At 42.1% G+C, this 14,175-nt stretch overlaps 1 long non-coding RNA gene across 1 annotated transcript; it reads right to left on the bottom strand.

Moving 5' to 3' along the window:
• Positions 1 to 223: 223 nt before the first annotated feature.
• Positions 224 to 13,731, bottom strand: LOC115427252 (uncharacterized). The gene is made up of 3 exons (XR_003936460.1): positions 13,603 to 13,731; positions 10,657 to 10,665; positions 224 to 233 (listed from the first exon to the last, which is right to left on the bottom strand). It is a non-coding gene; the product is annotated as an uncharacterized LOC115427252 (long non-coding RNA).
• Between the last annotated feature and the right edge of the window lie 444 nt (positions 13,732 to 14,175).

Genomic DNA, 14,175 nt, shown 5'->3' with positions numbered 1-14,175 from the left:
CCCCCACTCCTGTTGACCTGGGTTCCTTATCACATTTGGTTAAGCCGGTCATGTCAAATTTGGGTGTTAAAATGGACCTCCATCTTAAACTCGACTGACAAATTAATGGTGTGGTCCGGTCCAGTTTCTTTCACTTAAGACAGCGTGCAAAAGTCAAATCAGTTCTGCCCAGGGATGTGTTTGAAACTGTGATCCATGCTTTTGGAACGGCTACACTTGACTACTGTAATGCACTTTATGCCAGGCTGAGTGAAAATGCCCTTTCCAGACTGCAGCTGGTCCAAAATGCTTTGCACCCTGTGTTATCACTGTTTTTACTTATGTACTGTTTGTACCCCTTGTTTTATGTTTCGTGTACGGCACTTTGGCCAGCTGTCAAGTTCTTAAAGCACATTATAAATTTGCGCTGGGCAGTGATTAAATTTTTTAATCGCAATTAATCACATGGATTTCTGTGATTAATCAAGATTAATCGCATAGTTATATGGGGGTGGGGGTTGCCGGCATCAACAGTGTGTATTGCCTTTAAGTGATATTTCAGACTGAAGTACTCCCGTGATCAAAATAATTCCACATGTCAGTGCTTCCAAACAACTGTGTCCTTCTCACCCCCACCATCTGAAGACATTTAAAATGAAAACGTCCATGTAAAACACCAGTACTTTTCTCCATGTTTATGTTCACACCAGTTTATTTACAGTTGTGAGTGATTGACAGGAGTCTTAAGCCCACTAATAAGTACTAATACTAATAAGCCCAATAATATGTGATGTTCAGTTGTTAAATCAAGCAAAGGGGGTCCTCTAGTGGTCGCAATAAATTGCACTAACATATGTTTTGTCTTTTCGGTGTACCTGTAGCCAGTTTGGACATAAGAAGGAACTAACAGACACGTTTCTTTCACTCTTGTTTGTATGGCCCCAAAAACATTTGCCTGTGAGTATTTTATGTTCAGTTGTTGTAAGAATGAATAGTATCAAATATCTCTGATGTGAACCTTTGCTGCTGGATAAAAAGACGTAAATCTTAAATTAATCTGTAAATGCTAATCGTTAGCGTGTCTATGGATTTTCCCATTCAAGTTAGCATCGAGCTTGCGATCTTTTTCCCATTCATTTAAATGTATAATGCCATGTAAATGTACTAAGGCAGTGAACAGAACTCAGACATATTTTGTTTGTGTGTGTCAGTTTTACAATGAGTCTACAGTAAAAGATTTGGACACAAGTTTTGGGCATCGGGCTTTTCTTGGGAAACCTGTTGTCTATCTGCCGAGCTAATCACTACACACACAAGCAGAAGAATAGGAGTTAGAATAAAACTGCATTAATGTGAGATAAAAAAAAAAATTGTTGGTGTTATTTACTGAATGTGTTAACGTGGTAATAACACATTAACTTGCCCAGCCCTAGTGTAAATAAAGTTGGTATGGTATGGTTTCTTTTCATTCAACTTTTCACACATTTGACACATTCACCTCCATCACTGGACAAGTCAGAGCTTCATATCCTTCACTTGGCCTGTGTTTATATGATAGAATACTAAAGTTATACATTTGTCATTCAAGTATCTGAAGTATTTTCAGTTTGTTTGTTTCAGTCAGAAGTAAACATCTAGTCTAGGAAGTATTTATTTAAAATTTATCAGTTTTATAAATATTTACGTTGGCACTTTTCCTGATGTTGCAACAACAAGTATGGAAGTTAATCTGATTCATTTTTTCACACTTATTTTATTTGACTGTTTTATTTGATTTACTGACAGTTTATTTATTGCTGATGTGTTTTACGTGTAAAGATGAAGAAAATGAAGTCTTAAAAACACGTTGAAACTTAAACTACAATCATTCTACATTATGCAGAACGGAAACAATCACACGATGCGTTAAAAGAAGTGGGAGGAGCTTCAGAAGGTATTCATTCCACCCCTTCTGTATAAGTTAATCAATACTCTTTATTTAATTTCCTTGTTGTTGTTGTTTCCTTGTTGATTTAATCCTATATTCAAATTTTATTAATTTCCCTTATGATTATTATTTTTTAGTTACATAAATTCCTCATCAAGAAAAAATAAGTATTCCTTACATATTCAAGCTCATATTACTACCCAACTAACCCATACATGTCCTTTAACTGTGGGACATTAACCCTGTGGTGTCCACCCGTACATGTCCTTTAATCACCTCAAGTGCATAATATGCACAGAACCATAGGAATGTCACAAAGTTTTTCAGACAGTTTGTTTTTTTTCCTTTTTTTTATTTTTTTTTAAATTTTTCCTTTTTTTTTCTATTTCATCAACTTGATCCATAAACAAAATCAGCAAATACTCAGTAACTGTCATATTTTAACCCTTTAAATTACATGTTTGTATTGGAAACAAACTATATATTTGATGCAAAAAATATAAAACTTTTTTTCCCCCAATATGCGACATATAAATTGTGCTATAATTATTTTATGTTCTCCTGTCATCTGTCAGTTATTCACACCAATACTGGTTCATACTATTATTCTTTTTGGTTCAAGGTCAAATGTTAAATGTGTCAGTGTGTATTTTTACTCACTTGGTAGAAGGGTGTTGGTGTAGGAATTTAACACTGTTTATTATGGGATGGATTTAGTGTGTGGATCAGAATTTAAACGATCAGACACAAATGAACAAGTGGTGAATTCACATAATCTGAGCTTTAAGAACAGGAAGTGGAAAGTGTGTTTAATATACTCACCTGGACACCACAGGGTAAAAGTGTGTTTAATATACGCACCTGGACACCACAGGGTAAAAGTGTGTTTAATATACGCACCTGGGGCCTCATGTATAAAGCATGTGTACACACAAAAACCTGGCGTACGCCCTTTTCCACGCTCACGTTCAGATGTATAAAGAGTGAAATGACCGTGGAAATGTGCGGTCCTCCACGCCAACTCCATAGCTGGAGTACGCGTGTTTCTAGTGCTTTGGAACCGTTGGCGACACTTAGAGGTGACACTGGGAAACTGTTAATAATGTGAAAAAGGTCATTTCTCCGATTGATGTGCACATCAGAGACACACAGAAGAACAATGAACACACAGACACGTCATCCTACTGTCAGAGCAGCACATCCACCACCAGAACCAGAACCAGACCAACCCTGGACCCACCAATGCCAATCCTGCCCAGGAGGACATTAAGCAACAACCACATAAAGAGACAAGGACACAAAATTCATTGGTTGATAAATATAGTGTTCGTGTCTGTGAGAACATTTATTTGTCGGTCCAGTCGCTCATTGACTCCGCCCATTGTCCTCACAATGTCCTAATGTGACTCGGGTCAGTACAGACCCATGCCGGTCTGATGGGCATCAGCAGTGGGCCGTGGACCGGAGGACTGGCTAACACTGGAGGGTCAACAGGAAGCCTCTGTGACAGGAGGATGGTACTGCATCTCACCGTCTTCTGTCTCATTGTTGGAAAATAATAATTTGAGTGATTAAACATGAGTCACAGTCTTTGATTTCCTCTTTGATATTCTGACATGATCACGCATGAACTTTTATCTTGTTTAGCTGTGATCAGACTGTTGTATGACCCGTAGAATAAACTAATGTGTGAGATACACAATACGAAATATATATTTACCTTGGGGGTGATCCGCATCAGTCCTGTTAGACCAGTGTCACCTACAATAGCGGCAAGGTAAATATATATTTAGTATTAGTGTAAGTCACACATTAGTTTATTCTATGGGTCATACAACAGTCTGATCACAGCTAAACTACATAAAAGTTCATGCGTAATCATGTCAGAATATCAAAGAGGAAATCAAAGACTGTGACTCATGTTTAATCACTCAAATTATTATTTTCCAACAATGAGGCAGAAGACGGTGAGATGCAGTACCATCCTCCTGTCACAGAGGCTTCCTGTTGACTCCCTGGCGTTAGCCGGTCCACCGGTCCAACAGCCAGCTGCTGATGCCCGTCCGACCGGTGTTCTGTCAACACCTGCATGGGTCTGAACTGACCCGAGTCACAAGAGGACATCGAAAGGACAATCAGTGGAGTCAATGAGCGACTGGACGGACTAATAAATGTTCTCACAGACATTAACACTACATTAAATGCATTTATCAACCAGTGAATTTTGTGTCCTTGTCTCTTTATATGGTTGTTGCTGGACTTAATGTCCTCCCGGGCAGGATTGGCATTGGTGGGTCCAGGTTCTGGTTGGTTCTGGTTCTGGTGGTGGATGTGCTGCTCTGACAGTAGGATGACATGCCGGTGTGTTCATTGTTCTTCTGTGTGTCTCTGATGTGCACATCAGTCGGAGGAATGACCTTTGTCACATTATTAACAGTTTCCCAGTGTCACCTCTAAGTGTCGCCAACGGTTCCAAAGCACTAGAAACATGCGTACTCCAGCTATGGACTTGGTGTGGAGGACCGCACATTTCCATGGTCATTTCACTCTTTATACATCTGAACGTGAGCGTGGAAAAGGGCGTACGCCAGGTTTTTGTGTGTACGCACACTTTATACATGAAGCCCCTGGACACCGGAGGGTTAAAGTGTGTTTACTATACTCACCTGGACACCGGAGGGTTAACTACTCTTCTGTTCTGTACAATCTCATATATCTATGGCTGTGTTTCTGTTGTCTTTATATTTGTTGTTCACATCGTTTGTTGAAATCTGCAGCTCCACCACTAGATGTCGGTAAATATCACACACTTAACATTGAGTAAAGAACCTCAGTTGTTCTTTAATCCGACATAAACCGTGTCCATGCTGGTTTTACATTCCCCTTCGGTGCTAAAGTGAGCCACGCCTCCTCGCCGCAGTATGAACATGAACATGTGACTGCAGATCTCTGCATCGCCGCCGCACCTTCAGATACAAAACTCAAGCAGCGTTTCAGAAATCTAATTGGCATTCAGCAGATCTGTGAACGCTCATAAAGCGGCCGGTGGAATCACTGCTCAGAGACAGACGGAGATTATTCACCACGCCGTTATTGCTCACAAATAAAACCAAAGTGTAATAAAAGACACCCTTTAAAAATTCATGTGAGTGGAGGCGGAACACTGGAGGAGAGAGGATGGATGGGACATTATTCTGGTCATTAAACCAGATCAGTACACTGTAGGTGTGTGTGTGTGTGTGTGTGTACTAATGGACATGTTCACTGTGGGTTCTATGTTCCACCTGTTTTTCAGATGCAGTGAGAACAGCTTTAGGTTGTGTATGGGCTTAGGTTGGATCTGCTGTTCATCTGTAGAACCTGAACTCATGCTCAGTCTGTGGATCCATGGATCTTCTGCTCCATAAATCATGTCTGTGCAGTGGTGTCAGATCTGTGACAGTGCAGTCCTGTTGGTGATGGACACAGAACACTGGTCCAGTTGGATTTATGTTTGTAATTCAGTCTAAACTTATTTGTTTATATTCTGATCAAATACACACAATATATTTAATGACTGAACTCGTTCAACAGTTTACACACATTTACTTATGTTCAACTACAGACTAATGTGAGCATATATATGTGTCTTATACATATGAATAGAATGACACCAACCTAACCCCACAGATCCAGATACAAAAGGTAAAACAGACACACAAGCTCATTGTCCAAACTTAGATCATAACAGCCTTCAGACCCTGGTAGGAGAAACCACTGAAACAGTGTCACACCACAAATACCTGCATGTCTGGATTAATGACCAACTGTCCTTTCCAGCCCACGGGGAACATCTGTTCAGAAAGATTCAAACACTACTTGGCTTTTTTACCATCATCAACACTGAAGACTGAGGTTAGAAAACAGCTGGAACAAACTACATGTGTAAGTGTGTTGGATTATGGGGACGGCACAGTCTGTCCACTGTGTGGACACTGTCTGCTGCCTTCAGGACCTTCACTGTGAACTGGACACTCTGGTCTCATGGTCTTCACTGAGGCTCAGGAGGCAGCAGCTTTGGCTGGGATTTATCTACAAGGATATATTGGACAAACTATCCCCATGTCTCTGTCTCCTCTTTTAAGGGTTAAAGGTGGACGTTTGGGTCTTTAAGGGTTAAAGGTGGACGTTTGGGTCTTTAAGGGTTAAAGGTGGACGTTTGGGTCTTTAAGGGTTAAAGGTGGACATTTGGGTCTTTAAGGGTTAAAGGTGGACGTTTGGGTCTTTAAGGGTTAAAGGTGGACGTTTGGGTCTTTAAGGGTTAAAGGTGGACATTTGGGTCTTTAAGGGTTAAAGGTGGACGTTTGGGTCTTTAAGGGTTAAAGGTGGACGTTTGGGTCTTTAAGGGTTAAAAACACATCACAGTAACTCATCTTACCTCATATACTTATTATGCTGCGTTCACTGTCTTATGTAAATGACAGAACTCAGTCTGTCGGTGCAGGATCTAAATGTGAATATCAGAAGTCATGTGTTCCCGTTCTGCTCCTTGAACACAACATTCATTCCTGTCTCCAGTGTCTTCTTCTCCTTCTGTCTTCGCGCCTCGGTCTGTCTATAGGTTAAATTAACGCCCACACATGCACAGGGAAACGGTGACAGCGTGTCGACGTGGACCATAAATCGCCGTCTCCGTTCCAGTCCTGCCAATAGCGCCTCCATGCTCCCTGCGCAGACGCCATTGATGTATATTTGGGAACAGAGCAGGGGGGCGGGGCCAGTGACAGAATGAGGTTGGGAAATGAGTGAGAGCACGAAAATAAAAAAGAGACGGTAAAGCAGTGGACGATGAGGAGAAGCAGAGAAACGACGCAGTGAAGCCCAAAAGGACACAACACAAAAAACTACAGATGCACCCATATCACTGTACTACAGACCCAGTACGAGTACCAGTACTAACATTTGAGTACTGCTGATACCGAGTGCAGATACTAGTACTTAATAATCCCATTCCAGTTGTTAGTTCCTTTTGTAAATGTGCTTTATTGTCATTGTCATTAGTCTGACTGGAACAAAGTGCTGCTGCTGACATTTAATGTGTTGGAATGAGCGTTTGTCAATTAATCCACCAGGGGGCGCCGCTCTGAATTAACCATACTGGACAAATACCACGAAGAAGAGGAGGTTTTATGAAGAAGAAAGTCAGTAAAAACAAACATGGAGACGACAGAGGAAACACTACGGTGATACTAATGTTGATACTGATGAGGGTGTTTGTCCTAAATCTGTCCGTCGTTTGTCATTAAAGGTGTAGGAGACTTTCATGACCAATTTTTCATCCAATCTGTCAAACCTCAGTCATATCCTCAGTATCATGAATCTGTCACATCCCTGTCTGTTCTGCTTTTTTTTCTCAACTCTCTTTCTTCCTCTCTCTCTCAGCCACACCTCCTCATCTCTCTCTGACAGACACACCTTCCAGTCAGCCTAACTCCGCCCACCTGTGTTCCTCTGCTTCAGCCCATTAGACTGGGTGTATATATTCACCCCTCTGCTCTTTGTCGTTTACCAGATTGTTTCTACATCCGTGTGTTACTCTCCTGCCCGTACCTCCTGTTTCTGACCCTGTTCGTCCTGACCTGACCCACCTGGATTTCTACCTGCCTGTCTGTCTGCCTTCATCTGTCTGTCTGCTTCCCCGGTAAACGACCTGCCTTTGTTTGACCACGTCTCACGGCCTTAACCCCGGTTGATCGACCTGCCTTCCGTCCCCAACCACGTCTCCTGCCTTCGTCCCTCTGGTCCCGTTCGGATTCCCGACCCACCGCCTGTCCCTGACTCATCTGCTGCCTGTCCCTTACCTGCTGCTTGTTTGCCTGTTAGTAAAGACTTTTAAAGACTCTAGCTCTGTGGTTCTGCTCTTGGGTCCTCCATTGTACTTGTTTCTCTTCCTGTCATTACTCACCTGAATCTCTTGCGTTACGGTGAACAGTTTCTTAGTGCCATCCACCAGAAACAGTCCAGTCCAGGGAACTCGGGCATCTTCAGAATTTTGTCACAACGTGCATTGTGGGAAGCGAAGGCTCACGCAGCCGCCGGACAGCGGCAGCTGGAACAGACACAAGGCGGAAACGGCAGGAGCTCCCTTCCCTCTATGCATATTCCTTCAGCCGTTTCCGCGTTTCAGCCGTTTCCACGTGTTTGTTTCATCCATATAATACCATATGGTTGCGCTGCTGCTGCCGCTGTCAGGTGGCTGCGCAAACCTCCGTTTCCCACAATGCATGTCGTGACAAAATTCCGAAGATGCCCGAGTTCCCTCCTGGCTCTGTTTGTAAACACACGGTTTGTTTCTGGTGGATGGAACTAAGAAAGTGTTCACTGTAATGCAAGAGATTCAGGTGAGTAATGACAGACAGACTGACAGGTTCATGAAACTGAGGATATGACTGAGGTTTGACAGATTTGATGAAAAATTGGTCACGAAAGTCTCCAGCACCTTTAACTCACAGTTGCTCTTTGAACAGATCTTCTACTCCCACGGTTCCTGGTGGTTCTGCTGCTCCGTCTGGGTTCTAACAGAACCTCGTATAGAAGACTCTTTATACGGATCTGGGTACGCATCCACAGGCTCCTGGACAGAAAGGACGCAGAGGACGGACAGAAGGCTCCGTCTGTGTCCGTCTGTCTTTCACGTTCAGTCTCTGTTCCTTTTGTTTCCATCCTTTCTTTGGTTCCGCCTCCACACTGATGACATCACTCCTCCTCCACGTACCTGCTGTTCTATGAGGAGAATGTCACGCTGCCGTCAGTGGTATCGGTGCGTTTGTATCGGAGCACTTTTACCAGTATGAGCATTAGCGCACATGCTCTAAAAATGACAGGAATCTACATAAACGGCAGAATCGGAGTTAGCGTCAACCCCAGGGACGTCGAAGTCCTGGTGGTTCAGCTCCACATTCAGCCCAGTTTGAGCTAAACTGGGCCACACCGCTCACATAATAATAACACAATAACCTGTCAATCATGGCAACTACACAGTTTTTTGTGTGCAAAAAATAGCAGTAAATTACAGAAATATTTACATTTATAAACTATCCAAACAAAAAAGATGTGAATAACCTGAAAAAAATGAAAGTTAGAAAAATAAGTGTAATTTTTCCAATATTTGGCCTCAAATGATCCTTTCTACATGTTCATTCCAGATCAGATCTGCAAAGACACCAAACATTCAGTAACAGGCAGAATATTGGTCCAATTACACTGAACGTTCTTCAGACATTTAAGAGTTCATGTTTGTTTGGGTTATTCACAGTTTATTGTTAAAGGACAGTTTGTAAATGTTTTGCTCTTGGAGGATTCTGTTGACTGCTGTGTCAGACGTGCTGCGGTAAGCGTCTTACATCATTTCCTGTTTCTTGTTGAGTGTTTGCTGTGGCAACTTCATAGTTTGAGTAGAATCACTGCTCATATCTGGTGCCGTTCTAGATCACTAGTGTGCTAGAAAATCACCAGTTATTAGAGACTTAATTAGATAGCGAAGGTTATCTATTTCCACACAAATTGTAACCTCTTTGGATTCGTTTAGTCAGTTTAGTCTCGGTAGCTAATCTACTGTAGTTTAGTGGCTAATCTGGCTTCTCTTTCTCCTTCCCGTTCTCCTCGTTCTCCTTCCCTTCTTTCTTGCTCGGTGTGTCAGATGCTTAGTTTTACGCCTGCTTCCTTTAGTGATAATGGTACATGTAATAAATGTAGTATATTTACGGCCATGGAAGCGAGGCTTAGCCAACTGGAAGCTCAGGTCCACTCTATGAACAAAACATTAGCTGCGACAGCTAGCCAGCCCCCTTTAGCCTGGAGCAGACCCACCAGCCCAGGTTAGGGTTAGGGTTACCAGTAGGAGACACAACTGAAGTCACCACCTCATCTCATCTCCTTTCCTCTTTCCTTGTTTCCTCTCTCCTCATCTCATCTCCTTTCCTCTGGTCTTGTTTCCTCCTGGTTGATCATTTCCTTTTCTTCTCGTCTTCCTCATCTTCCCCCTGTCCATCTCTTCTAAACTCTAATTCCACATTGTCCTGGTCATTTCCTTTCCTTGTTTCCTTGTCCAGTTTCTGCTCTTCTTCAGTTCTTCTCATTCTTTCCGCCTCTGTCCTTCCTGGTTTATTTATTGTACATCTTTTATTAATATTACTCTTATCATTCTCTCCTCTTCTTTCCGTCCTCAGATGAAACTGTGGTGAATAAATTGGAGTCCTGGGGTCAAATCTCTGCTCACAGTTAATGATGAAAACATTACGCCCAGAATAAATGAATATTTGACCTCAAACCACAATGATCCACAGTGGATTCAACATGTATTTAGAGAATTTACACCAAAAACAGCATCCGCTGATGAAGCCTTTCTCATTTATTTACACACATTATGTCCTTTGATCACATGAAGGTGAAGAGTTGAGTCTGACAAACCTGATCAGATCTGGATCCCGTTGATTTAAGACATAAAGAATATATTCAGGACCATAGTCATGAATGGAAGGACGTTCAAGACAGAATTGCCTCCACAGCTCCACCTACTGTTTCGGCCCTGGAACACCCACTCGTACTCGGGGACGGGCCGCGGTACGTGCTTGTGAACGCAACATCAGCAGGAAAGGTGTGAACGAATCCAAGTACAGTACATACTGGGGTTTGCAGTGTGAAAGCGCCCTAAAAAACAACGGTTTATCGCATCAACTGTCCTTGTTTTGGAGCAGACATGCTGTTGTCACTGTCTCTTCCTCTGCTCTGGTGCACGCACCGCGCAGGGTAAACAAGTGATTTGATTGGCTCATCTGAGTGAAGCTATTGTCCTATTAACTGGAGTAGCAGCACCTGCTGTCTATAACTGCCACTGTCGGAAAAATACTTCATAAAAACGATGTGTTCTAGTGAATTTATCAGAGATTGGTCACAGGTCCAGACAGAACCATCACTGGGCCCGGGTCCAGACCGAGGTCTGCCATTTGGTGATGCCTGGTCTAAGGTCAGGGTAGCTTATCTTATCCACCTATATGCTGATGATACTGTTGTCTGTACGTCTAGGGTTAGGGTCAGGATAGTTTACCTTATCTGGTCTGTCACTTCTCTGAGTACGGTTAGGGAGCAGCAGTTATAGTCCATACTGAAAATATGTCCAAACTTGGAGCCAATTACACTCCAAAAAATAATTCATTGCCTAAATATCCTAATAATATAAAGATATACTACCTTAATAAAATCTGTGAAAATCACTTAAGTGCTTATTTGAGTTGGACGTACCAAAATAAATGCTTAAAAATCCAACAGTTAATTTTATCTTATATTTACATCTATTGTTTAAGTTTATTTCACAAAACTCAGTTTTATAATTCATGGTACTCAATGTAGTTATTCAGAGCTGCCTCCATTTTTTTTAATTCCATGCACTTAATTCATCAGGTAAATCTAAATGATGTCACAGCTTTCAGATTTACTCCATATTTTTGAGTGTAAAAATATTACCTAGAGTAAATTAAGTAGAGCATAATTAAAGTTTTTAGGGTGTACCAAAAATGTTCAGTTGGTGATTGTACTCATGAACACAAGTGGTCGAATGGGACAGAAAGCACTGTCAACAACCTGGAGGGGGCGGGGCCTGAAGTGTGTCATTTGCATTTAAAGGGCCAGCGCTCCAAACCACTTTTCTGGGGTCATTAGTCAGAAATAGGGTTGAAGATGGACCTGTGGAGTTGAACGAATGAAGAATTCAGAGCCAAGCAGAGCATTTACAGCTTATGGAGACCACAGGGAAATGAGGGAAAAGGAAGAAGAACATTTAAAAAAGACAAATATCACTGCTTTAATAATGTTTGTTTTGATCGTTTCCGTTTGTGTTGTGGATTTGTCCTGTTCTTATGCCTTTGGTTCTCAATTGACTCACCTGGTTAAATAAAGGTAAGAAATAATAGAATTAAATCAGTGAGTGTCGATTTATTATTGAATTTGTTCAAGACAGAACTTAACATTGTTTCAACTGGAAATGACAAACGTTCCCGTCAGACATGAACTGTCTGTGCAGGTTTTAATGAGGCTGTTGATGTTGACGGTGGAAAAATCATATCAAATGCAAATGTTTCTTCTTATTATTCAGAGCAGAGTGTTGTGTTGTTTCGGGGCTCCTCCGGGTGTTTCATTTCCAATCAGCACAGACTCTGTCTTATTGTTTTTCCTTCCATTTGTCTGTTTTATAGGACTGTAATAACGCCTCCATCACATCATATCCGTTCCGTCTGATCATGAACCCATGTCGCTCCAGCCAACACTGGCTTGTGATTCTGTTTAGTTCAGTGAGATGCAGTGGATGGAGCCGAGGTGGAGGCTGTCAGGGGGGAGGGAGGGGTGGGTTCAGTTCCAGATGGAGGTTTGGGTCCTGGTGGTGGTCCTCCAGCCTCTGGGTCTCAGTCTGACTTCATTAAACGCTTGTGTCTCCTGTGGAGTCTAAAGACAAACCCTATAGTGGATTCAGGATGGATCCTCTCAGAACCTTATGATGTTCTCAGTGAGCGGCGACACCACAGGCCGCCGCGCCGCCGTTATCTCCTCCGAGTCTGAGCAGCTTCGTTTTAAACTCAGACTCGTGGAAATTCATTTTAAAGAGGGAAAACCTCAAAGGCAGATTATATCTTCTGGGCTGAATAATGATCCCATCCTCCTCAAATGACAGCGGTGATGAAAACAGCGCTGCGAGCATCTCCATGCACAGCGTGACGCACCACAATGAGGACTTCCATCTTCAACAGCACAAATGTCACATCAAACCGGGACCAGAATCTGGATTCTAACTGTTCTCTGCTTGTATGGATCTGGGAAATGAGCCCCTGCTGTTGTGGAGTTAAACACAAAACACATGAAAACATGAACAAGAACCAACTCGTGAAACGTCACCAGAGCCTGGACCAGACCACGAGGTTACAGTCCAGATCTACGGTCCAGGTCCATCATCCACATGAATCAGACTGGAAACCAATTTTTTTTTAAAAATTATAATTATAACTAGACCTGCAACAAGTACTCGAGTAATTTCAGTACAAAATATCCTTAAATCCTTTTTTTTCCTCAAGTATTTGTTTATGTAGTCACTTGCGTTCGGGCCAGGGGATCGTATTCTACACGGACTGTAAACGGTGATGCACGCAACTCAGAGTCAAAAGGTTGGTGCAATGGAACAGAGCAAGGAGGCTGTCGGCAAGAGGCCAAAGATGTCCAAAGTTTGGAATCACTTCAAAGTAAAAAAAAAAAACAGAGAATCTCATGCAGAGTGTGTAGTGCAAACTTGACCTGGCCTACCACAACAGCACTTCACTGATGCTTCAACATCTGAACAGAAGCATCCGTTTGTGACCAGTTCATCATCTGAAGGCAGCACAAGGTCAATGCCCGTCTTCCTCTCAACAGTAGCCGAATATTAGCCCATTTAACGGGATCACTAACTGAGAAATATAGCAGTGCTGGCTAGAACGTAGACTATGCATTTGATGTTTTCTATAATAATGAGTTTCCATGATGGCTTCGATGACAACTCTCGATGACAGCTTGATGATGAAATCCGATTACTCGATTAATCGCTGAAATATTTGGTAGAATACTTGACTTTGAAAAGAATCGCTAGTGGCAGCCCTATTGAGAACTGATTTTTTATTTTCACTAACAACCTGGACATAGACTCCTGATCCAAATGTTCAGACCAGTTAAAAAATTGCATGAATGTCCATTTTTCCCTGTTGGATCTTCAGAAGGTTCTAAGTAGAGTTTGAAAATGTAAAAAGAAAAATGGGAGTTAGACAGAAAAAAAATGAGTAAGTAATTTATTGAAAACAACAATTAAAGTGAACTAGTGTGTTCATCAGCCCATCCTCAGTTTCAGAGCCCAGCCTTGAACAGACCAAATGTGTGCATACATGTGGATTCAGTGTCCTTCAGTGTCAGGTGTTCCACTTCAGGACCTCCTGATGGAAAAGGATCCAAAGCTTTGTCTGTTTGAACTGATGTTCTGACCCGTTACCAGAGGCCTTGCTTATGCAGCTCAACAATCCGACCACATTCAAAGAGACAAAGTTGAAAGTCTACTTAGAACCTCCTCAAGATCACACTGTGAAAACTGTAAATTCATGCAATTTTTCATCTGGTCTTAAAATTTTGATCAGGAAAGTATTCAGAGATGAACAGCCAATGACTGACGCCTATAGGAAGTTTTGGTTAACTAATGCATGTCTTTGGATGGTGGGAGGAGC

This window comes from Sphaeramia orbicularis, chromosome 10 (assembly GCF_902148855.1).
Source record: "Sphaeramia orbicularis chromosome 10, fSphaOr1.1, whole genome shotgun sequence".
In the NCBI taxonomy this organism is placed as follows: Eukaryota; Metazoa; Chordata; class Actinopteri; order Kurtiformes; family Apogonidae; genus Sphaeramia; species Sphaeramia orbicularis.
The sequence above is the reverse complement of the archived record's forward strand: the minus strand, read 5'-3'. Positions and strand labels throughout refer to the sequence as shown.